At 41.3% G+C, this 25,731-nt stretch overlaps 1 long non-coding RNA gene across 1 annotated transcript; it reads right to left on the bottom strand.

Annotated features, from left to right (window-relative positions):
* Window positions 1-7,024: 7,024 nt before the first annotated feature.
* On the bottom strand, window positions 7,025-9,426 carry LOC135616286 (uncharacterized). Its single transcript, XR_010488310.1, has 2 exons — window positions 8,998-9,426; window positions 7,025-7,278 (listed from the first exon to the last, which is right to left on the bottom strand). It is a non-coding gene; the product is annotated as an uncharacterized LOC135616286 (long non-coding RNA).
* Window positions 9,427-25,731: the final 16,305 nt, after the last annotated feature.

Raw genomic sequence — 25,731 nt, 5'->3', positions numbered from 1 at the left:
AGATGCAAATTTAACTTTCGATGAGTTTTCAAATGCCTTTCATGAATTATTTGATGAATGTATAATTTTGAGTAAAAAGTATAATTCTTTGAAAAAGAAACATGTTTCTCTTATTAGCAATTTTGATAGAGTAAAGATTGAGCATGAAAATAGCTTAGCTCCCTGCACAAAATGCCATGATTTCGAAATACTTTAAAAGGAAAACTTGCTACTCAAAGATACCTTGAAGAAATTTGAGGTTGGAAGTAAGTTCTTGAACATGATCCTTGCCAACAAGGGTCACGTTTATAGAAAATGTGGAATTGGATTCATGAGTAGCTCTTATCAAAATCCAACCACTTTATTAAAAGCCCTCCCTTGCATGTATCACCTCACACCAAATGCAAATTTTGTTGCAAACTTGGGCATGTTACGTACAAATGTCTATTCAAGAAATATAGTCCATATAAATTGATTTGGATTCCCAAAAGAACCTCAAATGACTCAATGCAATATGATAAGCAATTTAGATCGATTTTTGAGGCACCCAAGGTCAAATGGGTACCTAAAAATCATCATTTTTTGTAGAAACGTTTACCATCACAAGCTAAGAGCAAGAGATGTACCTTGATAGTGGATGCTCAAGGCATATGACTAGAAGATCCATCTCAATTCTCTAAGCTCTCTAGCATAGATGAAGGATATGTTACAATCGGAGACAACAACAAGGGTAAAATTATTGGCAAAGGAACATATATAACAAATCCAACTTCTTTATTGAATATGTATTATTAGTTGATGGTATAAAGCATAACCTCTTAAGCATTAGTCAATTATGTGATAAAAGATATATTATTATATTTGTTGAATCTCGTATTTTGATAATGAAACTACTTGATATATGTTTATGATTTAATATGCGTTTTGAGTGACGCAGGATGCTTTGATCAGGATGAGACAATTAAAGCAGGAAAATCATGTTGTGCCGGAGGAACATGTCAGAAGATTGGACGTCGGGCCGGTAGATCGGTCGACGTATCGACAGAAGGCTTCGGGCAGTGGACTCGGGCATCGGGCCAAGAAGAGCGGTTATTGTGCCAAGGATATCGGAGTTGCGGAGTCAACTGGCCGATTGGGCAATAGGCCGCAAGAGAGGACGATGCGCCGAAGAATCAGATGAAGCGTCGAGGGACCAATGACATGCCGGACAACTTCGTTAATTGCTTAGGATTAATTGTCTCGATCGAAGTTTTGCTTTAATTGTGCAGGATTAACTATGATAACGATGAAGACATAAAGCGAAACAAAGTGTCGGAGTCAAGCGCGAAGGATTTGTTGCAAGTTCGAGAGTTCGACGGAAGTCCGAAGGTTCATCGGGAATGCTACCGGAACTAGCCGAGAATGAGTTGGGAGCTTGCCGAAGGATTTTCGGAAGCTCGCTGGAAGGTTCGTTGGAAGTTCGCGGAGCTCGCCGAGAAAGATCAGAGCTTGCCGAAGAAGCTCGTTGGAACTCGCTAAGATCAAATCGTGAAGTCTAGGAGCTTGCCGGGAGTCCGCAGAATGGTTTCCGAGAGTTCATCGGAAGACCGTCGGAAGTTTGCCGAAAGCTCGCCAGAAGAAGTCTTGACTTGCAGACTTTGTAATAGCTTATAAAATGTCTTTAAAATCATAGTTAGCACATTAATTAGGGTTAGGATTAGGTGTTAATCCTATAACCCAAGTAGGGGTCAATTAGGCCCAAGTTCAGACTGGTTTGGACCAAGTTTGGAGCCAAACCAAGTGAGCTGAAATAGTGAAAGAGGTGGCACCGCCAGGGTTGGAGGTGGCACCGCCCAGGAGAGGATCTCCCAGCGAAGCTGGGCGGTGCAACCGCCCCAGCCAGGAGGTGGTACCGCCTGAGCTCAGTCTTCGAGCTAGACTGGGCGGTGCAACCTCCCTGACAGAGAGGTGGCACCGCCTGAGCTCGGTCTTCGAGCTCTGGCAGAGAGGTGCAACCGCCTCAGTCAAGAGGTGGCACCGCCTGGGGCTTAGTCTTCGAGCCAGACTCAGGCGGTGCAACCGCCCCTGACAGTGAGGTGCAACCACCTGAGCTCAGTCTTCGAGCTCTGCCAGGCGGTGCAACCTCTCCAGTCAGGAGGTGCAATCGCCTGATCCCGGAATTTCGGGATTTGATCGTTTTGAGCTCCAAATTTGAACTGGGTTGGGGCCTATAAATACCCCACCCATTCAGCACTGAAAGCACAGAACACACACTTGAAATCTTGCTATCTTTCTGTGTTTCTTAGAGCTCAAAACTGCTAGTTCTCCTCTTTCTATTCTTCAAGTTTGAGTTGTAAAGAGAGGAGAGAAAACTTCTGTAAGGGTTGTCTCCTAAGCCCGTCAAAAGGAGTGAATCTGTAAGAGGGTAGTTGGCCTTCGCCTATTGAAGGAAGGCTTCTAGTTGACGTCGGTGACCTCGTCGGTGGAGGAAGCCAAAAGTGGAGTAGGTCAAGACTGACCGAACCACTCTAAATCTCTGGTTTGCGTTTATTTTGAGCACTTTATCATTACTGCAAACCTCCTACATAGCTACTGCTCTCTGCGCCTTTACAAGTTTCTAAGTGCTGATCTTTCCGAATCTGCATTCAGACATAAATCGGTGTTTTCATACATTACAGTTTACGTTTACGTTTTGATTCTGCAAAACTATCTTCTGCGCTTTTACGAACGAAGTTTCTAAGTTCAGATCCCTTTAAAATTGTGTTTAGACGTAAAATTGTGTTTTAGACGTAAACTACTTTTAAACGTAAAACTACGTTTAGATGTAAAACTGCGTATAGACGCAAACTGGGTTTAGACGTAAAACTACGTTTAGACGTAAAACTGCGTTTAGACGCAAACTGCGTTTAGACATAAAACTACGTTTAGACGTAAAACTGTGTTTAGACGTAAAACTGCGTTTAGACGCAAACTGCACTGCGCTTAGATGCAATCTGATTTTAGACGTAAACTGCGCTTAGACGCAAACTGCGCTTAAACGCAATCTGCGCTTAGACGCAAACTGCGCTTAGACGCAAATTGCGCTTAGACGCAATCTGAGTTTAGACGTAAACTGCGCTTAGACGCAAACTGCGCTTAAACGCAATCTGAGCTTAGACACAAACTGCGCTTAGATGCAAACTGCGCTTAGACGTAATCTGCATTTAGACGCAAACTGCAAACTGCGTAAATTATGCTTAGACGCAAACTGTGTTTAGACATAAACTGCACTTAATCATAAGTAATCTTAGAATTGGCTTTTGCATCAAAATAGTTTTTATCGAACGAACGCAACTTTCGTTTTTAATCGCTGAAAGATTTCCGCTGCACTAATTCACCCCCCCCCCCTCTTAGTGCTCTCGATCCTAACAATTGGTATCAGAGCGGGGTATTTCTCATTTCGGATTTACACCCCAGAGAAATGGCTCTTCAAGAGGGCTTTTCGGTCTTTCGTCCACCGTTCTTTAACGGATTGGACTATACTTATTGGAAAACTCGAATGAGAGTTTTCTTGATTTCTCTAAATCTGGATTTATGGAATATCATTGAAAACAGTTTTCAACTTCCCTCTAAACCGACTTATGAATGGTCGGATTTAGAGAAGAAGTATTTTTCTTTAAACGCAAAGGCTATGAATGCCTTATTTTGCGCTTTGGACAAAAATGAGTTCAATCGGGTTTCTTTGTGCGAAACGGCTTTCGATATTTGGCGCACTCTTGAAATTACGCATGAGGGAACTAGTAGAGTCAAAGACTCGAAAGTTAATATTTGACTACATGATTTCGAGCTTTTTCATATGAAACCAAGCGAAACCATTGTTGACATGTACACCCGTTTTACGGATGTCGTCAATGGTTTAACATCACTTAGTAAAAGCTTTTCGGATTTTGAACTCGTTAACAAAGTTTTGCGCTCACTTTCTAAAACTTGGGATTCAAAAGTAACTGCTATTCAAGAGTCGAAAAACTTGAACCTATTTCCACTTGAAGAACTAATTGGTTCATTGATCACATATGAAATGACGTGCAATGCACGTGAAGAACTTGAGAACCACCTTCCAAAGAACAGGAAGGATTTTGGACATAGAACATTTGAAGACCACTCGAGCATAAGCTCAAGTGATAGTGAACTTAAACTACAAATGAAACAAAAATTAAAAAGTAAAAAGAACGGAACTACTTGCTTTGAACGCAAAAAGAAGAACAAAAATTGGGATGAATCGAGCTCCTCTGAAGACGAGGAGAAAATCAACAAAGGCGAGGTGGCAAACTACGCCTTTACGCCTTTCGACGCTGAGGTAATCAAAATGCCTTTAATTTACTTTAAAATTACATGATGTTTTTCATGATGCATTTTTCTTTTTCTTTAAATTTTCTTGAAAATTACATTTTTAATAATTTAATAATAAAAATGCAAAAATATGATCATGCTTGTAATTTTGAAAATGATAATGAAAATTGCATGTCTTATGTTAATGCAAGATAGAAATCTAATAATTGTACACCTAGTGAGATTAAATCTTATTTATATGCTTGAGAAGCAAGAATGTATATTTTGATGATTTTCATATTGTTTTTCAATGACGATACATGGCTTTTGTCTGGAAGGCTTGATATTTTTCATTGTCTTTGTTTGTTAAATATAATGTATGATTTTGACATAAGAATAAAGATTTGAGATTTTAAAGTTATACATGATGATTTTTGTGATTGATGGTTTTATGATGAAATTCATTTCACGATCCTAAACGTTGATGCATGTTTTCATTTTACATAAATGAAAAGGCATGCTAACATGAAATCGATTACTTAAGATGAAACACTTAAAAAAAAGGGGAGAAATATATGAATTAATGCTATAAACACTATGCTATGATTATCCCATGCTTGCATCACCAAGAAATATATGATTGCTATCATTGCTATATGCCCTGTATCAAGATATCAAACAAAAATTTGCATCATACGAGCTGATATCTTACCATGTGATGCAATGCTACACTTGCTAAAATATTCGAAATGTGTACATCATGCCCTGTATCAAGATATCAAACAAAATCTTGCTTCACAGTTTTACGCATTGATATCTTACCATATGATGAAATGCTACAATTGATGAACACTTGAAATGTAATCCTCTATCTTATTGATTTTTCAATAAATCTATGCTTGTCATACATGAATTTATTGAATGTAATTTTGAGGATGATTTTAGATTTGACAAATGCTTGATTCGTATTTACGACATAAGATACACTTTAAATATGAATCATGCATCAATCATGTTAAATGCTTCAATCATTTTCTATCTCTAGAGTTCTCGATTTTGATGAAATACAAGTGATAAATTCATTTATGATATCTTGTAAATCACTTGAATTATGAATGAGTTTTTTATGATGTGTTAAAAGAATAACTTAAAAAGAAAATGCTTGAATATCATGTTTGATATGCTCATGATGATGATTGATTTTTCGGTATCGTGCATAAAAAAAATGAAATGTAATGTTAATGAATTTGTGCATTGAAACTATAATGATGCACAAATAAGAATGATTACTTACCTTTGTCATGATTTATAAATTGATGTAAAGGGTTTTTCCCTTCTTTTTGACAATAACAAAGGGGGAGATAGATTGCTAGCACAATTCAAGAAAAAGGCAAAAATTACAAAAGAGAAGAAATTGCTATCTTGAACATCACCGATAATTGCTAGCTTGAAATGTCAAGAAAATGCAAAAACTTGTTTATTTTCTTGCACATCTAAAGAGAAGATGCAAATGTAACACTTGCCAAATTGTTTGCTTGCCTCATGTAAAACATTATCTCTTGCTAGTTTGGCATTTTGCTAGCTTGCACTTTGCAACGAAAGCAAAAATGACACTTCTCAAAAGAGAAGAAAGAGCTTGTTATCTTGAACATCACAAGCTTGCCAAACAAAAATTGCAAAAGTGCTATCTTGCCTATCTCAAGAAGCAAAACTTGCATATCGTAAAAATTTGCTAGCTTGCAACTTGCATATTTCAAGAAGCAAGAGTTGCCTTCTTGAACATCTCTAAATTGCTAGCTTGCAAGTTCTAAAATGTTGCAACATTGCTAGCTTGCATGTTATAAAAGTGCTATCTTGTATGCTGTAAAACTTGCATATCTAAAACTTGATAGCTTGAATGTTCTAAGCATGATGTAACATTTGCTAAATTTTCCGGCTTCAAAACTGCATGATGATAAAACTTGATATTATGTTTTTCATGCAATGAGTTGAACCAATATCACAAACACTTGATTGTGATACTTCTCCTTTTTGTTGATGACAAAGGGGGAGAAGTATGTTGATGAAAGTATGTTGATGACATGACATGTGATGCATAAGTTTATGCATATGTTCATGTTGACGTGTTGCAAGTATTCAAGATGAATATTGCAATGACTTGAATTCAGTTTGAATTCAAGGTTCTATCAATATGGCATATTGATAGGGGGAGTTTGTTTAAACTCCAGGAGTTAAGTTTAACTCCGTCATTAAGTAGTTGTCATCATCAAAAAGGGGGAGAATGTTGAATCTCGTATTTTGATAATGAAACTACTTGATATATGTTTATGATTTAATATGCGTTTTGAGTGACGCAGGATGCTTTGATCAGGATGAGACAACTAAAGCAGGAAAATCATGTTTTGCCGGAGGAACATGTCAGAAGATTGGACGTCGGGCTGGTAGATCGGTCGACGTATCGACAAAAGGGTTCGGGCAGTGGACTCGGGCATCGGGCCAAGAAGAGCGGTTATTGTGTCACGCCCCTAAAAATATCCATGATATTTAAATTTTTTTCGCCACAACTAACCCAGGATCCAAACACACATTTGAGGTCACTAAGAAAACATTCGTATCAAAAATTTCACTTCTATAATCTATCAATTCATAACCCTGTGCAATTCATAAACATAGCACACATCACTCGATAATTTATACAATCTGAACTCAACTCATCAAAATAAAAACCACAATATAAATCCACAAGTGGGGAAATCTATGCAGTCACCACAATCATCGATTTACCATAAGTTCATATCATTACACAATTTAATTTAACATTCCAAAACCCTATACATGAGGGATCCTTTAACTTACACAAAATCCACAGGTTTAGATTCATAGTCACATTTCATTAGATGCAAGGTAGCTTATACACAACTACATATATGCTAACAAAAGTTCTGCCCAACGTCTTCTAAACTTTCCGCTGCCTCAGCCCATTCTTAACATTTAAGCAAGAGTTACGCTATCCTGAAAAATTTATCAACAAATGGGGTGAGCATAAAGAGCTCAGCAAGTGACTAACATATCCATATCAAAATAGTACAATTTCCAAAGAGATGCAGTTTTCAAACACGAAGCAGAATATACGATTTCGTATACATAATATCATTAGGAGCAGAATCATAATTGTCCTTTTTAATCATACATATTTGGTTCCTGACAGATGGGGCATAGAGTAATTGGAGCATATCAGAAACAAAGGAAACATATCGGAGCTTATCAATGGCATATAAAATATTCCAAATCACATCAACGACATAGGGAACATTACGAAGCAAAATCAGCAGTGAATGAAGCATTTCAGAGCATATCAAACTCATATGTCGTACAGAAGCTCAAACGTCATCCTTGACGTTGCAATCATATCATAACTATCCAGAGCACGAACAGAAATAACTCACCAAAACTCTAGATGTCATATCAAACATATAGAGGGTGTAGTGGGATCTCAGTCAGAATGTGATTCATCCATTTCTGAATGACCACCTGACAAAAGTCTCCCACGTCTGGGAGCTCCATCCACCCACGTCTAGGTGAAGTCAAAGGGGGCCGGCAGAGCATCGCAGGCTCTAAGCAATATCCCACAAAGCGGGACCCCACAAAGCGGGCAAATAAGCGCATACCAGAATATCCCACAAAGCGGGACCCCACAAAGCGGGCAAATCAGCGCATACCCTTTACCATTTCTGGCAAAGGTCCAGACAATCCCACACACCAGAGTACAAGAAGGCAGTTTCAACAATAAGTAGCATATAACGGAAGCACACGCGGAACAACCAAACGTACATGTGCCTTTTCAAAAGCAATGTGATGCAAGGAACAAATCTCTCACAAAAGTATTCATTTTAGGAAAGAAATGAAAGCAAGAGTGTACAGGGATTCCAAACAATCATAATCAGCTCAATTCCAATAAGAAGATTAGGCGAATTCAAGTATCCAAAGGAAATGGAACAGAATACGCGAAATCGACCAAAGCTTGATTTCGGACAGAATTCCAGTGGCACATCAAACAAATATTTCAGAATAACAATTATGCTCCAATACCCATAAGAAGGCTATGGTCGAACCATATATCAATCTATATTCGGATGGAACAGATTTCATATGAAACAGGGCTCCCAACACAGAGTTACCTCTGATTTGGTAACACAAGGTCAAAATCACAATCACTGTTTTGCAGAATTTATAAGGTCGGATTCAACAGACGATAGGGTGGGCAATTGAACTCCAAAATTTTCAAACTATATGTCAAAAGAGAGAATTTCAAGTCTAGTTTCAAATAAAATCAGTTTGGTACAAACCAGAATTTTCAACAGGGAGTTATAGGCGTTTTAGTATCAAAAGGTCAGAAATCTTGAACTCTGTTTTACAGCGTCTATAGGCTCTTTTGAAACAAATTTTTGGGTAAGTATTCGGTGTCCAAAATCTACAAAATCGGTGTCAAAAGAAATATATACGAGTCTAATTTCAAACAAAAATAGTTCCTACCTGAATCCTCATTCTGTACTAAAACTTATAGCTGAAACAGTGCTTAGGGGTCAGTTTACCGAAAAAAAACTTTCAGAATCCATGGTTTTATGTCCAAGGAGAGACATATCAGTTTCTAAATAGAAATCTTCCAATTTATTTTGAATCAACATAAAAACAGAGTCTAATACTGCTGTAGGATGGGGTTAGAACACTTGCCTTTGGAAATTTTGACCCGAAATGACAAGATTAAAGCAAGAACCCTAAAAGCCCCAATTTTCTTTCTCTTCTTCTTCTTCTTCTTCTTCTTCTTTCTTTCTTTCTTTCCCTGATCACCCACGAGCTGCCTCCTCTGCTTCCTTAAGAACGAAGGCAGAGAGGCTTAAGCGGTGGAATTTGTCATTTGGTGCATTTTGCAGTTTAGTCCTTGTTTTTATCATATTCACGATTTGGTCCTTAGGGTTTACATATAGGTCCTCAGATTCTTTCTTTTCTCTTTTTTTTTTTTTTTTGAACAGATCTCCCAAATCTTACAAATAAGTTACCTCTGATTCATACTCTATTTCTTTTGTCAATTAAAATAGATGCTTACGTTATCACCAGAAATTTATACGAACATTCGGAAATGAGGGGTGTTACATATTGTGCCAAGGATATCGGAGTTGCGGAGTCAACTGGCCGATTGGGCAATAGGCCGCAAGAGAGGACGATGCGCCGAAGAATCAGACGAAGCGTCGAGGGACCAATGACATGCCGGACAACTTGGTTAATTGCTTAGGATTAATTGTCTCGATCGAAGTTTTGCTTTAATTTTGCAGGATTAACTATGATAACGATGAAGACATAAAGCGAAACAAAGTGTCGGAGTCAAGCGCGAAGGATTTGTTGCAAGTTCGAGAGTTGGACGGAAGTCCGAAGGTTCATCGGGAATGCTACCGGTGCTAGTCATAAGTGCCCAGCAAGCCAATCACGTGAGTGATGACACGTGTGACTTGATACAGAATCTTTTTGCTTATTATATTTTGGCGTATATCACTTTATAACTATTGCATAAATGCATATATATTGTGATGTCCTTGGATTTGTGCAATGGGAATCGGATCGTGATGAGATCACGATAATGAGATCGATTCACCTTTAAACACATATCCTAAATAATCCCGGTCATAGGTTACTCGAGAGGGACATCGTGATAACCGGATAGACTGGTGTGCTGTATACCCGTCCATATGATGGATGCAGCTGGTCTCATAGCTGCTCGTGTAGGGACACTAGGGATACAGTACAGGTGCTCATTGGAGAATGAGTTCACTGATTGATCCGCTTACGGAATGCTGGATGGTTGATGATGCCTTATTGTCAGACAACGATTCCGTAGTCCTAGTGGTGTATCTGGTTCTTAGACTTGAGACACCAAGGATGTCCTGTATGAGTGCTCCACTCTTTGATACCAGACTTATAGGTTTGGCTGTTCCCAGATCTAGTACAGCTGGTCATTGGGAGTGGTAGTCGACCTTACGAGGGCTATTGAGTGTCGATAGAGGATCATCCACTCTCGGTATCATGAGAGGAATATCCCATGTGTTCTTGCTCAGACAAATCCCTGGCCAGGGTCATTCGGGTTGAGAGAGAAAGAGTTCTCCGGGAGAATCCGATTAGAGCGAGACTCGAGAAGAAACCGTATGGGTCTGACAGCACCATGCTCGATATACGGTCTCTGGGATATTAGATGGATGAGGGACTATAGGTACATGGTAACTGAGGACAGACAGGTCCAATGGATTGGATTCCCCTGTATCGTCTGGGGACTACGGCGTAGTGGCCTAGTACTTCCGTAGTCGATGAGTCGAGTGAATTATTACAGAGATAATAATTCACTTAGTTAGAAGGAGTTCTGACAGGTATGACTCACGGCCAGCTCGATATTGGGCCTAGAGGGTCACACACATATGGTAGGCATTGCGATGAGTAGAGGTTCGGATATGAGATATCCGACGGAGCCCTTGTCTTATTGGATGCAGATCCAATACCCACTAGGGAAAGGACCCATTAGGGTTTTGACACGGGATCTCTATAAATAGGAGGGATTCACAGCCTCATAGGCTAGAGTCTTTGCTTGCCCTTCCTATTCTCCTCTCCCTCTCCACCTCAGAGTAGGCCTGGAGTTTTGAGGAGCGTCGTCGCAACCCTGCTGTGTGGATCACCGCTAGAGAGGAGGACGCTTGACCTCCTTCACCCTCTCCTAAGGATCTGCAAGGAAACAGGGATATACGATCTCCCTAGGTAACACAATCTCTATACGCAGTTTTGTGTTTTTGCGGATTTTGCGCACCAATCTTCGCACGACGATGAACATCTTTTTGGGAATCGGAGATTTTTGTTTTCTTGTTCTTCCGCTGCGCATATGATGTCGCCCCCCCAATGATTTCCCAACAGTGGTATCAGAGCCAGGTTGTTCGTGCGAATGATTGGTTTTTGAACTGCGTGTGTTGTGTTTAGGAAGAATATTGACGTCAAAATCGTTGACGCAAAAGCGAGGAAGGGCAGCAACAGTTGCTGCCCTCGATCTGCATGCCTGCAGCCACCTGCAGCCGCAGCCAGGCAGCACAGCGCCGGCGCATGCGCCGGCGCTATGCCTGCAGCAGCCGGCCGGCGGTCTGCTTGCAGCAGGCTTGCTGCCGACGGGGCTGGCAACCCACGGGCAGAGGCGCCGCAGGGCAGCGGCGCCTGCCGCCGAAAGGAAGCGGCGCCTGCCGCCGCAGGGCAGCGACGCGCGACGCCTGCCGCCGCTACTCCCGCGGGCGAAACCCCCCCCACAGGGGCGGCCGCCCGGCGGGACAGCACCGCCCGCGGAGGCGGCGGCGCCCGAAGAGGGCGCCCACCCGCAGCGGCATCGCCGCCAGCGGGCGTGCCGCCTGCAGGCGAGGGCAGTGCCCTCGCCCCGCCGCACAGGCCGCCGCCGGCAGGGTGGCGGCGGCGGCAGCAGCGAAAAGGGGAAAGGGTATTAGGGTTTTCTGCGCAAAAGACAGTTTTGCCCCTCGGAATTTGAGAAATTCCAGTTTCTGTCTTTTGTCCAAATTACGAAAATACCCTTAGGAATTGAGAAATTCCCTATATATCCCTGATTTCAGAAAATATTAATTAATTAAAAGGTTTAGTTGATTATTATTTTTATTATTATCTAGTAGTCCTACATGATGATGATTATTTATACATGTGATGTATGATGAGTGGACGGATGATCATGGACCGTGTGATGTGTGTACTTGTGATTATTATTATTGAGGTCTGCGAACCTCCATTATATTTCTCGTTTATTGTCGGGCCTGCGTGCCTATGATTAAGTTGTAATCACATGAGGAGGCGCAGCGGGAGCGTGGAAGCCATAGCGGGACCCACGAGACGGACGATCGTGATGCATGGAGATGCATCAAGATGTCGACGGAACCGACGAGGACGAGATGGACGATCACAAGGCATGGAGATGCACCGTTGCACACATAGATCTTGATGTGAGTGATTAGGCCTACTGGCTCGGGCCTAATCATATTAGGTTGTGGTCCATGATCATCTGGTGTGATTGCTTATACACATACTAGATATGTATATATATTTGCATGCGATGTAGATATATATTAAATATGTATATGTGTGACATGTCATATTAGGAGACCAAATCATAGAAACATCTCTCGATAATATTAAGTCGGTAAACGTGAGGCAATTAGATTGACCCACGTGGCCTTCCATCGTTATGAGTAGGAACCGAATCCCGGTGTAGGTTGAGTTGGTCGAGTCCCTCGAGACTCACTTATATCGCGATTCGCTATCTTGCTTACGACATAGAGATGTCACCGGTGACCTGAGGGCATGATATGCTTGGTCGAGTCCCTCGAGGGTATATCATCAAATCAGACTCATCTTGTAACGAAGGTGTTGACTTAACCGAGCATCATGGTTGGTCGAGTCCCTCGAGACCATGGTGATTCGGAGGCCGAACAGGACGGGAATCACAAGGAGTTGTGATCGGCAAGAGTTGTCTACCTTTTAGGCTTAGTGTGATTGGTCGAGTCCCTCGAGGTTACACTAAGACGCTGATTGGATCCTGATCCCCACTAGAAGTCTGCCGGAGACTTCCGTTTCACGTGCTGAGGGTGTCGCGTGACTCGTTAGTAAAATAGTGGGAGCATATTAAGATAGAAGTCCATATCTTGATAGTTTATTTCTTGCAAAATCTGCATGTTATTCATTTTTGCTACATCTTTATTTTCAGAAAATGTCGTTTTCAAATCCCTTACGTGGCATACTTGATGTCAACCGCCTCACTGGTCCAAATTATACGGATTGGCTCCGTAACTTGAGAATTGTTCTCACAGCGGAGAAAATCGTGTACGTCCTTGATACAGTGATGCCTACGCCCGAAGAAGGGGCAAGCGAGGATGAGATCGCTCGCTACGTGAAGTACATTGATGACTCCACTCTTGCTCAGTGCTATATGTTGGGCTCTATGACTCCAGAGTTACAGAGACAACATGAAAAGATGGATGCCAGATCCATTCTCCTACATGTCCGCAAATTGTTTGAGGAACAGGGAAGGACTCAACGATATGAGATATCCAAGAGCCTTTTCCGCGCTAGGATGACTGAGGGGACACCGGTTCAGAACCATGTCCTAAAGATGATTGAGTGGATAGAGAAACTCACAGGTCTAGGAATGGTCCTAGAGGATAACTTGTGTGTGGACATTGTGCTTCAGTCCCTACCAGATTCCTTTTCACAGTTCATAATGAACTTTAATATGAACAAGCTTGAGGTGACTCTCCCAGAGCTCCTCAATATGTTGAGGGAGGCAGAGAGTACTATTAAGAAAGAGAAGCCAGTTCTCTACACTGGTGAGACCAGAAAGAAAAGGAAAGCAGAAAGGTCCCTTAAGAAGGGAAAGGGCAAGGGCAAACAAGGTAAAGCAAAGGTTGCTAAGAAAGACCCAACAAAGGACAAAGGCCAGTGCTTCCACTGTGGTAAAGATGGGCACTGGAAGAGAAACTGCAAAGAGTACCTTGCAGAAAGGGCGAAACAAAAGCTTGATGAAGCTTCAGGTACATTCATGATCAGTCTCCATTTGTCAGACTCTTATGATAACACATGGGTATTAGATACCGGTAGTGCTTATCATATATGCAATTCGTTGCAGGTTCTGGCAAGGCCTAGGAGACTAGAGAGAGGCGAGATGGACCTCAAGATGGGTAATGGAGCAAAAGTTGCTGTATTAGCTGTTGGCGAGGTCGCCCTACATCTGCCTAGTGGAGCTTTTATTGCATTAGATGCATGTTATTTTGTTCCTTCTATTATCAAAAACATTATCTCCATTTCATGTTTAACAGTTAGTGGATATAAATTTGTTTTTGAGAACAATGGTTGTTCGATATTATTAGATGATAAGATCATCACGAAAGGAACATTGCATAATGGTTTATTTATGTTAGACACCACTCCACATATCATGAATATAAATGTGTCCAAAAGGAAACGAGATGAGTTGAACAGTGCATACTTGTGGCATTGTAGGCTAGGTCACATCCATGAAAGAAGGATTCAAAAGTTGCTAAATGATGGATATCTAGATCCATTCGACTATGTGTCATATGCAACTTGTGAGCCTTGCATTCGTGGAAAACTGACCAACTCTCCATTTAGTGGAACTGGAGAGAGAGCCACTGAGTTGTTGGAACTCATACATAGTGATGTATGTGGACCCATGTCAACTCATGCCATTGGAGGTTACTCATACTTCATTACATTTACTGATGATTTCTCAAGGTATGGATATGTGTACTTAATGAAGTACAAGTCCGAGGCCTTTGAGAAATTCAGAGAGTATAAGAATGAGGTGGAGAACCAGACTGGAAAGAGTATCAAAACTCTTCGATCAGATCGAGGAGGTGAGTACTTAAGTACAGAGTTTACTCACTTCCTCAAGGACCATGGGATATTATCCCAATGGACACCTCCTTATACACCTCAGCTCAATGGTGTCTCTGAAAGGAGAAATCGTACATTATTAGATATGGTACGGTCCATGATGAGTTTCGCTGACCTACCCATCTCATTCTGGGGATATGCCCTAGAAACCGCAGCTTACCTTCTGAACAGAGTTCCAACTAAGTCGGTGGTGTCTACACCATATGAGATATGGAAAGGGAAGAAGCCTGATCTTAAAGTAGTTAAGATTTGGGGCTGCTCTGCCCATGTTAAAAGACACAACCCCGATAAGTTAGAATCAAGGACAGGGCGATGTAAATTTGTGGGATACCCCAAGGAAACTTGTGGGTATTACTTCTATCATCTCGAGGACCAAAAGGTCTTTGTAGCTAAGAGAGCAGTGTTCCTTGAGAAGGAACACATTCTTGACGAAGACAGTGGGAGAATGATAGAATTGAGCGAGGTTGGAGAACCAAGCTCAAGCACCACTCTACAGCCCGAGTCTGTTCAGGTATCTAATACACAAGTTTCAACTTTACGCAGGTCTGATAGAGTATCCCATCCTCCTGAGAGATATGTGGGACATATTAGAGCAGAGGATGTAGAGGATATTGATCCTCAGACCTACGAGGAGGCTATTATGAGTATAGACTCCGGGAAGTGGAAAGAAGCCATGAATTCTGAGATGGATTCTATGTACTCCAATAAGGTTTGGAACCTAGTTGATGCACCCGAAGGTATTGTACCCATCGGTTGCAAGTGGATCTTTAAGAAAAAGATCGGAGTAGATGGAAAGGTAGAGACCTATAAAGCAAGGCTAGTGGCTAAGGGGTATCGTCAAAGGCAAGGTGTTGACTACGACGAAACTTTCTCACCCGTAGCAATGCTAAAATCCATCAGAATTCTATTGGCTATTGCAGCACACTATGATTATGAGATCTGGCAGATGGATGTGAAAACCGCATTCCTCAACGGGAACCTGGAGGAGGAGGTGTATATGATGCAACCTGAGGGATTCGTGTCCAAGAACTGCCCAGATAAGGTGTGTAGGTTGCTTAGATCCATTTATGGACTAAAGCAAGCTTCCCGAAGTTGGAACATAAGATTTGATGAGGCAATCAAATCTTATGACTTCGTTAAGAACGAAGATGAGCCTTGTGTATACAGAAAGGTAAGTGGGAGCGCTATTATCTTTTTGGTGTTATATGTGGATGACATCCTCATCATTGGGAATGACATAGGAATGCTATCCACAATAAAGGCTTGGTTATCTAGACACTTCTCCATGAAGGACTTAGGAGAAGCATCTTATATCTTGGGGATTAGAATCTATAGAGATAGATCCAAAAGGATGCTTGGCTTGTCTCAGTCCAGGTACATAGAAACTATTGTCAAAAGGTTTGGCATGGAAAATTCCAAAAGAGGTCTCATACCGATGAGACATGGGATATCGCTTTCTACGAGTATGTCCCCAAAGACTCCAGAAGAAAGGGCGAACATGGATATGATACCTTATGCCTCAGCAATAGGGTCTATCATGTATGTCATGCTATGTACTAGGCCTGATATAGCGCATGCTCTGAGTGTCACGAGCAAGTATCAGGCGGATCCAGGCTTGGAGCACTGGAAAGCAGTAAAGTGTATCCTTAAGTACTTGAGAAGGACTAAGGATCTTTTACTAGTATATGGAGGTAATAGCCTTAAGGTTGAAGGCTACACTGACTCAAGTTTTCAGTCTGATGTCGATGATAGCAAGTCGAATTCAGGGTATGTGTACACCTTGAATGGAGGAGCAGTGTGCTGGAAGAGTTCCAAGCAAGATACCACTGCTGACTCGACCACAGAGGCGGAGTACATTGCTGCATCAGATGCAGCAAAGGAGGGAGTCTGGTTGAAGAAGTTCATCACAGATTTGGGAGTCGTGCCGGATAGTGAGGAGCCGATTTCCCTATATTGCGACAACAATGGGGCAATTGCTCAAGCGAAGGAACCTAGGTCTCATCAGAAATCTAAGCATGTTCTGAGGAGGTTCCACCTTATTAGAGAGATCGTGACCCGAGGAGATGTAGCAATGGAAAGAGTTCCATCCGAAGATAACATTGCAGATCCACTAACAAAGCCATTGTCTCAGATTGTCTTTGAGCGTCACAGGGGTCTGATGGGGATCAGACACATAGGTGATTGGCTTTAGGTCAAGTGGGAGATTGCTAGTCATAAGTGCCTAGCAAGCCAATCACGTGAGTGATGGCACGTGTGACTTGATACAGAATCTTTTTGCTTATTATATTTTGGCGTATATCACTTTATAACTATTGCATAAATGCATATATATTGTGATGTCCTTGGATTTGTGCAATGGGAATCGGATCGTGATGAGATCACGATAATGAGATCGATTCACCTTTAAACACATATCCTAAATAATCCCGGTCATAGGTTACTCGAGAGGGACATCGTGATAACCGGATAGACTGGTGTGCTGTATACCCGTCCATATGATGGATGCAGCTGGTCTCATAGCTGCTCGTGTAGGGACACTAGGGATATAGTACAGGTGCTCATTGGAGAATGAGTTCACTGATTGATCCGCTTACGGAATGCTGGATGGTTGATGATGCCTTATTGTCAGACAACGATTCCGTAGTCCTAGTGGTGTATCTGGTTCTTAGACTTGAGACACCAAGGATGTCCTGTATGAGTGCTCCACTCTTTGATACCAGACTTATAGGTTTGGCTGTTCCCAGATCTAGTACAGCTGGTCATTGGGAGTGGTAGTCGACCTTACGAGGGCTATTGAGTGTCGATAGAGGATCATCCACTCTCGGTATCATGAGAGGAATATCCCATGTGTTCTTGCTCAGACAAATCCTTGGCCAGGGTCATTCGGGTTGAGAGAGAAAGAGTTCTCCGGGAGAATCCGATTAGAGCGAGACTCGAGAAGAAACCGTATGGGTCTGACAGCACCATGCTCGATATACGGTCTCTGGGATATTAGATGGATGAGGGACTATAGGTACATGGTAACTGAGGACAGACAGGTCCAATGGATTGGATTCCCCTGTATCGTCTGGGGACTACGGCGTAGTGGCCTAGTACTTCCGTAGTCGATGAGTCGAGTGAATTATTACAGAGATAATAATTCACTTAGTTAGAAGGAGTTCTGACAGGTATGACTCACGGCCAGCTCGATATTGGGCCTAGAGGGTCACACACATATGGTAGGCATTGCGATGAGTAGAGGTTCGGATATGAGATATCCGACGGAGCCCTTGTCTTATTGGATGCAGATCCAATACCCACTAGGGAAAGGACCCATTAGGGTTTTGACACGGGATCTCTATAAATAGGAGGGATTCACAGCCTCATAGGCTAGAGTCTTTGCTTGCCCTTCCTATTCTCCTCTCCCTCTCCACCTCAGAGTAGGCCTGGAGTTTTGAGGAGCGTCGTCGCAACCCTGCTGTGTGGATCACCGCTAGAGAGGAGGACGCTTGACCTCCTTCACCCTCTCCTAAGGATCTGCAAGGAAACAGGGATATACGATCTCCCTAGGTAACACAATCTCTATACGCAGTTTTGTGTTTTTGCGGATTTTGCGCACCAATCTTCGCACGACGATGAACATCTTTTTGGGAATCGGGGATTTTTGTTTTCTTGTTCTTCCGCTGCGCATATGATGTCGCCCCCCCAATGATTTCCCAACAACCGGAACTAGCCGAGAATGAGTTGGGAGCTTGCCGAAGGATTTTCGGAAGCTCGTTGGAAGGTTCGTTGGAAGTTCGCGGAGCTCGCCGAGAAAGATCGGAGCTTGCCGAAGAAGCTCGTTGGAACTCGCTAAGATCAAATCGTGAAGTCTAGGAGCTTGCCGGGACTCCGCAGAATGGTTTCCGAGAGTTCATCGGAAGACCGTCGGAAGTTTCCCGAAAGCTCGCCAGAAGAAGTCTTGACTTGCAGACTTTGTAATAGCTTAGAAAATGTTTTTAAAATCATAGTTAGCACATTAATTAGGGTTAGGATTAGGTGTTAATCCTATAACCCAAGTAGGGGTCAAGCAGGCCCAAGTTCGGACTGGTTTGGACCAAGTTTGGAGCCAAACCAAGTGAGCTGAAATAGTGAAAGAGGTGGCATAGCTAGGGTTGGAGGTGGCACCGCCCAGGAGAGGATCTCCCAGCGAAGCTGGGCGGTGCAACCGCCCCAGCCAGGAGGTGGCACCGCCTGAGCTCAGTCTTCGAGCTAGACTGGGCGGTGCAACCTCCCTGATAGAGAGGTGGCACCGCTTGAGCTCGGTCTTCGAGCTCTGGCAGAGAGGTGCAACCGCCTTAGTCAAGAGGTGGCACCGCCTGGGGCTCAGTCTCCGAGCCAGACTCAAGCGGTGCAACCGCCCCTGACAGAGAGGTGCAACCGCCTGAGCTCAGTCTTCGAGCTCTGCTAGGCGGTGCAACCTCTCCAGTCAGGAGGTGCAACTGCCTGATCCCGGAATTCCGGGATTTGATTGTTTTGAGCTCCAAATTTGAACTGGGTTGGGGCCTATAAATACCCCACCCATTCAGCACTGAAAGTACAGAACACACACTCGAAATCTTGCTCTCTTTCTGTGTTTCTTAGAGCTCAAAACTGCTAGCTCTCCTCTTTCTATTCTTCAAGTTTGAGTTGTAAAGAGAGGAGAGAAAACTTCTGTAAGGGTTGTCTCCTAAGCCCGTCAAAAGGAGTGAATCTGTAAGAGGGTAGCTGGCCTTCGCCTATTGAAGGAAGGCTTCTAGTTGACGTCGGTGACCTCGTCGGTGGAGGAAGCCAAAAGTGGAGTAGGTCAAGACTGACCGAACCACTCTAAATCTCTGGTTTGCGTTTATTTTGAGCACTTTATCATTACTGCAAACCTCCTAAATAGCTACTGCTCTCTGCGCCTTTACAAGTTTCTAAGTGCTGATCTTTCTGAATCTGCATTCAGACGTAAATCGGTGTTTTCATACATTACAGTTTACGTTTACGTTTTGATTCTGCAAAACTATCTTCTGCGCTTTTACGAACGAAGTTTCTAAGTTCAGATCCCTTTAAAATTGTGTTTAGACGTAAAACTGTGTTTTAGACGTAAACTACTTTTAAACGTAAAACTACGTTTAGACGTAAAACTACGTTTAGAAGCAAACTGCGTTTAGACGTAAAACTACGTTTAGACGTAAAACTGCATTTAGATGCAAACTGCGTTTAGACATAAAACTACGTTTAGACCTAAAACTGTGTTTAGACGTAAAACTACGTTTAGACGCAAACTGCACTACGCTTAGACGCAATCTGATTTTAGACGTAAATTGCGCTTAGACGCAAACTACGCTTAAACGCAATCTGCGCTTAGACGCAAACTGCGCTTAGACACAAACTGCGCTTAGACGCAATCTGAGTTTAGACGTAAACTGCGCTTAGATGCAAACTGCTCTTAAACGCAATCTGAGCTTAGACGCAAACTGCGCTTAGATGCAAACTGCGCTTAGACGCAATCAGCATTTAGACGCAAACTGCAAACTGCGTAAATTGCGTTTAGACGCAAACTGTGTTTAGACATAAACTGCACTTAATCATAAGTAATCTTAGAATTGGCTTTTGCATCAAAATAGTTTTTATCGAACGAACGCAGCTTTCGTTTTTAATCGCTAAAAGATTTCCGCTGCACTAATTCACCCCCCCCCTCTTAGTGCTCTCGATCCTAACAATATTTGAATATAATGCTTGCATTATTGAAAAACCACACAAAAACATATCTATGATTTAACTAACATAAAATAACGTATACACCATTGACCTTAATGATCTTTGCAATGAAATATGTTTTTCGGTTTTGAATGATGATAGGCTTTAGCATAGGAGATTAGGTCATGCTAGCATGAAACTAATCAACCAAATTTCATCTAAAGGACTTATAAGAGGAATTCCTCATATCAAGTTCGTCAAAGATAATGTGTGTGATACTTGTCAACTAAGAAAACAAATAAAAGGTAGCTTCAAACATAAGAACCAAATAAGCACCTCTAGACCTTTGCAATTGATCCATATGGATTTTTTTGGACCAATTGCTACATCAAGCCTAGAATTACTTCTTAGCACACAAAAATGAATGCTTTAGGTATTTCTCTAAGTTTTGTAAACTTGTTCAAAATGAAAAGGGTTTTATGATTTCGTCAATTCGAAGTGATCAAGGTGGTGAATTTCAAAATCGTGATTTCCAAGAATTTTACGAATCTAATGGATACAACTATAACTTCTCTACTCCAAGAAATCCTCAACAAAATGAAGTAGTAAAATGAAAGAATAAAAATTTATAAGAAATGGCAAGAACCATGTTGAATGAACATAGCCTACCCAAATATTTTTGGGCCGAAGCCATAAACACGACATTCTATGTCATGAATAGGGTTTTAGTAAGACCTTTACTTTCCAAAACTCCTTATGAGTTATGGAACAACAAAAACCCAATTGTTCATATTTTAAAGTTTTTGGGTGTAAGTGTTTTATCTTGAATGAAAAAGATGCTTTAGGAAAATTTGATAGTAAATCCGATGAAGGGATTTTTCTTGGCTATTCTTCTATTTCTAAAATATTTTGTATCTTTAATAAAAGAACTTTGATTATAGAAGAATCCATTCATTTTGTTTTTAATGAGGTTTTCAAAATTAAGAAAAATGATTTGGATGATGATGTTAATTTTGATGCTTTGAATTTAAATGAAACCCTTTCTCCATCTAGCAACTTGGATGCATCTACTTCCAAAACATCCTTAATCAAGGATTGGAAGTATGTAGATGCTTATCCTATGGAGCTAATCATAGGAGACACATCTAAAGGGGTTCAAACTCGTTCTTCTCTTAAGAATTTGTGTGCCAACGCTACTTTTCTCTCCCAAATTGAACCAAAATATATTGACGAGGCCTTGAAAGATGACTCATAGGTCATTGCAATGCAAGATTAGTTAAATCAATTTGAGAAAAATGAGGTGTGGAAGCTTGTTCCTAGGCCAAATGACCATTTAATTATTGGTTCTAAATGGGTCTTTAGAAACAAGCAAGATGAATCTGGTATCATGGTTAGAAACAAGGCTAGATTTGTGGCCAAAGGTTTCAACCAAGAAGAAGGTATCGATTATGTAGAAACCTTCGCTCCTATGGCTCGATTAGAAGCCATAAGGATGCTCCTTGCCTATGCTAGTAGTAATAATTTTAAGTTATTTCAAATGAATTTTAAAAGTGATTTTCTTTATGACTTTATTTCCGAAGAAGTTTAAGTTGAACAACCTCCCGGATTTAAGAATGATAGTCTCCCTAATCATGTGTTTAAATTAACTAAAGCTCTCTATGGTTTAAAACAAGCCCCAAGGGCTTGGTACGAGAGACTTAGTTCATTTCTTATTTAAAATAAATTCTTTAAAGGCAAGGTCGATATTACATTGTTTATCAAAAATTTTGAAAATAATTTTCTTATTGTTCAAATTTATGTTGATGATATTATTTTCGGTTTCACAAATGAATCTCTTTGTGAATCAATTGCTAAAAGTATAAGTCTTAAATTTGAAATGAGTTTGATGGGAGAATTAACCTTCTTTTTAGACTTACAAATCAAACAACTAAGTAATATCATCTTTCTTAGTCAAACAAAATATGCTTTAGATTTACTAAAAAGGTTTAATATGGATAGCTCAAAAGCTATCAATACTCCCATGAGTACCTCCACTAAGTTAGACATTGATTAAAGTAGAGAAAGCTTAAATCAAAAAGCTCATAGGGGTATGATAGGAAGTCTACTATGCCTCACCGCAACTAGACCAGATATCATGTTTAGTGTAGGTCTTAGTGCTAGGTTTCAATCTAATCCTAAGATATCTTATCATAAAGCAGTTAAGAGAATTCTTAGATATCTTAAAAGTACCACTAATCTAGGATTATGGTATCCAAAATCCGAGAACTTTGAACTAATTGCATATGCTGATGTGGATTTTGCTAGATGTAGATTAGATAGAAAATGCACATCCGGAACATGTCAATTTTTATGACACACACTTGTTTCTTGGTCCTCCAGGAAAACAAAACTCAGTTGCACTATCTACTGTTAGGAAATCTTGGGGGCAAAATCACATGTGCAGCGGAAGAATAAGAAAACAAAATCCCCAATTTCCCAAAAAAATGTTCGTTGTCATGCGAAGATTGGTACGTAAAAATCCGTGAAACAAACTGCATATAGAATAGATTATATTACCCAGGGAGATCATATATCCCTGTTTCCTTGCAGATCTCTAGAAGAAGGTGAAGGAGGTCAAACGTCCTCCTCTCTAGTAGTGATCTACACAACATAGCTACGACGATGCTCCTCAGAACTCCAAGCGTGCTCTGAGGTGGAGAGGGGGAGGAGAATAGGAGAGGCAAGTAAAGGCTCTAACCTATGAACCACTGAATCACTCCAATTTATAGAGGTCCCCTATCAAACTCTAATAGATCCTCCCCTAGTGGGTATTGGATCTGCATCTAATTACCCAAGCTGTTTAGATTAGTGGATCTCTATCCAATAATCTCTCATGGGCTCTTATTGGATCTTGTCCATAGGATCCAATAATTTAGGGGTTTATTGGATATCTAATAAGATAAGCGCTCCGACGGATATCTCATATCCGAACCTCTACTCATCGCAATGCCTACCATATATGTGTGACCCTCTAGGCCCAATATCGAGCTGGTCGTGAGTTATACCTATAAGAACTCCTTCTGACTCAATGAATTATTACCTCTATAATAATTCACTCGACTCATTGACTATGGACGTACTAGGCCACTACGCCGTAGTCCTCAAACGATATAGGGGAATCCAATCCATTAGACCTGTCTATCCTCAGTTACTATGTACCTATAGTCCCTCATCCATCTAATATCCCAGAGACCATATATCGGGCATGGTGCTGTCAGACCCATACGGTTTCTTCTCGAGTCTCACTCTAATCGGATTCTCCCGGAGAACTCTTTCTCACTCAATCCGAATAACCCTGGCCAGGGATTTGTCTAAGCAAGAATATATGGGATATTCCTCTAAAGATACCATGAGTGGATTGTTAGGATCGGAGCGGCACTAAGAGGGGGGGGGTGAATTAGTGTAGCGGATTAAAACGTCGGTTTTGACAAATCTTTCGTACGATAAAAATAGAACTCAGAAGTGCTTAACTTGAAAGCGTATTCGTAAAGTTGTGCAGCAAAGGTAATGAGGAAGTAAAGCACGTAAGAAGGTTTGCAGTAATGTAAATAGCAATAACGAAATGCAAACCAGAGATCATGCCGATTTTAAAGTGGTTCGGTCAAATGACCTACATCCACTTGCGAGGCCCTCTTCGAGGAGGCTCCCACCTTCCACTAGCAAATCTCTTGAAAGAGAAGGGCAAATACCTCTCTTACAACTTTTTACAAGCGGTTCACTCTCTTACAGATTTTCAACAAGAAAGAAGGAGGTGAACACTAGCAAATTGAAAACAAGACTTACTAAGACTTTTCTAAGACCTTTCTCTCAATCAATTGCTTCTCAAAAAGTTGTAATCTCACCTGAGATTTGAGGGGTATTTATAGGCCTCAAGAGGATTCAAATTTGGGATCCAAAATTTGAATTCTCTTTGGTTCCCGATGCTGGTGGTGCCACCGCCTATCAGTGGCGGTGCCACCGCCTATCAGTGTCTGACACTGAGAGTGGACTGGCGGTGCCATCGCCCAACCAAGCGGTGCCACCGCCTGGCTCTCAAGTGCTGGGTGGTGCCACCGCCTGGCTCTCGAGTGCTGGGTGGTGGCACCGCCAGACTGGCCATCGCCCAGTCTAGCGGTGCCACCGTCAAACCCTTCGGTTCATAGGTTGGGCTTTAATTTCAGCCCAAACCAAGTCTAATTTTGGGCCCAATTGGCCCCTAACCAAGATATAGGATTATCTCTTAATCCTAATCCTAATTACATGTGAACTATATAACTAAAAGTATCCTAAGCAAGTTTTCAACCGCGAACGTCGAGTCTTGTTCCGGCGAGCTTTCCGACGAACTTCTTCCGACGAACTCCCATCAAGCTCCCGATCTTGTGATCACTTTAACGAGTAGCCGAGCCTTCTCAGTGATCTCCGCGAACCTTCGACGATCTCTTCGGCAAACTTCCAAAAATTTCGATAGGTTCCCGATTTCTTCTCGGTTGGTTCCGGCAGCATCTCCGACGATTCTTCGGTCTCTTAAACGTCCATCGAATCTTGACTCCGGTATTCTTACTTTGTATTTTTTGGTTATCGTAGTTAATCCTACACACTTAACTTAATAATATGGATTAGATCAATTAACCCATCAATTGATTTTATCATCAAAATATGAGATTCAACAATCTCCCCCTTTTTGATGATGACAATCAATTGATGACGGAGTTAAACATAACTCCCCCTATCTATATGCCAAATTATGAGAAGATAAAAACACTTGAATTTCATCCCATTGAATTCAAGCATAAATCGATAAGTTCTAACCGTTGAACTTATCGTTATTCTCATTAAGCATAAGTAAATACGAAACTTCGATGAAAATCATTTTCAAGTCAAATGATAAGGGACGATTTTTACTATGACAGGAGATAAAGATTTTCAACATGAATTTCATGATATAGATGTAAGGCATGCTTTCAATATGATCAATCAATCTTACGATATTTTCAAAGATTTTGTAAGGCATATGAGATATTTGTATTATACAAGCTTTTGTAAATCATATAAGTCATGTTATCGATGCACATAAGACATTTTCATTGAGTCATGCTATCGAAATGGTATAAGTCATCACTTAGTCATCATTTCTCCCCCTTTGTCATCAACAAAAAGGGAATGAGACTTGAAGCACATAATTTGTGATTATAACATCAGGAATTCAGCATTGATCATACAAAAATTCATCATTCATCCATTTTATCAAATCTCTTCTTTCTATAAATAACAAAA

Source organism: Musa acuminata, chromosome BXJ2-7 (genome assembly GCF_036884655.1).
Source record: "Musa acuminata AAA Group cultivar baxijiao chromosome BXJ2-7, Cavendish_Baxijiao_AAA, whole genome shotgun sequence".
NCBI lineage: Eukaryota > Viridiplantae > Streptophyta > Magnoliopsida > Zingiberales > Musaceae > Musa > Musa acuminata.
This window is presented reverse-complemented; position numbering and strand designations above follow the sequence as displayed.